The 3,036-nt window shown below is 59.6% G+C and overlaps 1 pseudogene; it reads right to left on the bottom strand.

Moving 5' to 3' along the window:
• Nucleotides 1-362: 362 nt before the first annotated feature.
• The window catches only part of LOC114008150 (nuclear receptor-binding protein pseudogene), a 7,919-nt pseudogene continuing 5,245 nt past the window's right edge, over nucleotides 363-3,036 (bottom strand).

Here is a 3,036-nt window from a genome sequence, read left to right as displayed (position 1 = left end):
ACCAGGGGCAATGCACCCAAAGCCTCCTGAAGAGTAAAGGAGAGAAGGGGCTCTGTGGGGTAATGCTGGGGGGACGGGACAGGAGGGCTGCTGCACGTCCAGGTCAGCCACACCCCAGGTCAGGGGCCTGGCTGAGTGAGCACCAGGAGACGGGGACAGTGACTGAGCGGAGGTGACTGCTCTGGCCAAACGACCATGCGCAGGGACGCCTCTGGTTGAGAGTCGGCAGCACCAGTCAGCCTTTTGGAGGAAGCCCAGCTGCACCAGCACCCCAGCTTGAGCCACGGCTCAGGGCCAGCCTGGTCTGGCTTCAGCAGAAGGGTCAGGTGCGTATCACCCCTGTCCCCCGGCCTGACCTCGCACTACATCACCACCACCTTGCAGGGCTCCACCTCAGCCTGCCGGCGGCTAGAAGTCTTGACAGATGGGGGCACACCGGTGACATCACCTCCTCCTGCAGTCGCTGCTGGGGCAAGGCCACCCAAAGGCTGCCAGAGGTTGGGTTCTGTTCCTGACATTCTGGAGGAATTCATCTCATTGCAGAGCTGGACCGAGAGTCCAGTGTCTGAACTGGGTCTCTCCCCGGTCCTGCAGGAACTTTGGCCAGTATGGCACCGTATCTGCATTCTCGGTGACCTCCTCCAGGGCATCCTCTGGGATCCTGTGCTGGTGTCCCACATGCAGTGGCAGCACGAAGGAACAGAGCTGGGCAGAGCCCTCTGGCTGCCGGTCAGCGAGCAGGCTGAGTGCAGGCATTTCTGAACGAGCTGCTCTGCCGAGGGTCTTCCAGAAGCTGGACACTGGCGATGGCTTCCTGAGGGTCCTCGTTGCCCTGAAGCCCGAGCACCGCCACCTGCAGTGCATGCGTGCCACAGGAGCAGATGCCGTGCTGCGGGCGCACAGGGCTTCACACGCAGCTGCAGTGTAGACCTTTTGCTCCTCCGCCAAGCCTTCCACGGCTGACAGTGTCGGGAGCCACAGAGCCAGTCTCGAGGAGTCTTGCTGCTGGATGGAGACGGCGGCACAGGGCAGGTCCCCATGGACGAGGGAGTCGCAGGAGCAGGTGGAGCAGGGCAGCGAAGGTCTGCACGCAGCAGTGCTCCCAAGCCTCTTCACTCAGTCTTGTCACTCTTTGTGGTCTTCTCCAGAAGTTGCTTAAGACTTCCAGATGACACACATATGTGTGTGTGTGTATATATATATATATGTATGTATGTATGTATGTATGTACCCTTCTCCTCCATTCTTCTCTCGAGATTGTGGGCATGCATACACACACACACACCCGGCACGAGTTTCAAGCCACCAGGTCCAGGACTTGAACCGTGGCGGGCCATCTGAGAGGCCAACTCTTTAAACACTGTATCACCTGCTGACCCCAGGTGACATGTATTCTGTGATAAAATGACCCTGGCCTTGTTCTCTTTACAGTCAGCCCAATATTATCCAACACAGCTCGGACCTTCTCCTGTAGCTGCAGTTCCTGTGCTCAGAGAATGGCAGTCGTCCCACATGGCCTCTGCACCCTCCCCTGTGCCGACGGCCAGGTGTGTGCTGTCAGCGCCTGGCACTCCACTGACTCTCCCCTTCTGCGGCTTCTGCCAGTGCCCACAGGGTGACCCCTGCAAGAGCTCAGACTTGCAAGGCATTTGTGGGACAAAGAAGTGGGCCCTTACCTGTGGGTGATGACGCGTATGGTATCCCCAGCTGGGCTGGTGAGGAATGGACTCACGTTGGAACAGCACTTCACAAGCTAAGCGATGTATGGGGGTGAATGTATAAAAATCATATATATTCTTTAAAAAAAGATCTCACCCTCATCTTCACTTTCTCCTTTCCCCTCTGGAGAAGCAGTCGAGGTCGTGGCAGTCATGGGAGAGGACGACGTCAGGCTAGGAGCCAAGGACGAGGGTTCACCCACTGGGTCCGACCACCGCTACGCGCCATCCGGGACACCCCCGTCCACCGCTATGTGCCATCCAGGACGCCCCCGACCACCGCTATGTAGCATCCGGGACACCCCCAACCGCTAACTACCATCCAGGACGCTCCTGACCACTGCTATGTATCATCCGGGATGCCCCCGACCACTAAGTACCATCCGGGACGCCCCCAACCGCTAAGTACCATCCAGGACGCTCCTGACCACCGCTACATGCCATCCGGGACGCCCCCGACTGCTAAGTACCATCCGGGACGCCCTTGACCACTGCTACATGCCATCCGGGATGCCCCCGACTACTAAGTACCATCCGGGATGCCCCCCAACCACTAAGTACCATCCGGGACACCCCCGACCGCTAAGTACCATCCGGGATGCCCCCGACTGCTAAGTACCATCCCAGATGCCCCCCGACCGCTAAGTACCTCCGGGACGCCCCTGACTGCTAACTACCATCCAGGATGCCCTCTGACCGCTAAGTACCATCTGGGACACCCTCGACCGCTAAGTACCATCCGGAATGCCCCCTGACCGCTAAGTATCATCCGGGATGCCCCCTGACCGCTAAGTACCATCCAGGACGCCCCCCAGCCACTGCTACGTACCATCTGGGACACCCCCAACTGCTAAGTACCATCCAGGACACCCCCTGACCACTGCTACATACCATCCGGGACGCCCCCGACCGCTAACTACCATCTGTGACACCCCCTGACCGCTAAGTACCAGCTGGGATGCCCCCCGACCGCTAAGTACCATCCAGGACACCCCACCACCACCACTAAGTACCATCCGGGACGCCCCCTGACTGGGACACCCCCAACTGCTAAGTACCATCCAGGACACCCCCTGACCACTGCTACATACCATCCGGGACGCCCCCGACCGCTAACTACCATCTGTGACACCCCCTGACCGCTAAGTACCAGCTGGGATGCCCCCCGACCGCTAAGTACCATCCAGGACACCCCACCACCACCACTAAGTACCATCCGGGACGCCCCCTGACTGCTAAGTACCATCCGGGATGCCCCCCGACCGCTAAGTACCATCCGGGATGCCCCCCCACCGCTAAGTCACATCCGGGACGACGC

The sequence above is a fragment of the Tupaia chinensis genome, unplaced genomic scaffold, assembly GCF_000334495.1.
Source record: "Tupaia chinensis unplaced genomic scaffold, TupChi_1.0 Scaffold000037_4, whole genome shotgun sequence".
Taxonomy (NCBI): Eukaryota; Metazoa; Chordata; class Mammalia; order Scandentia; family Tupaiidae; genus Tupaia; species Tupaia belangeri.
This window is presented reverse-complemented; position numbering and strand designations above follow the sequence as displayed.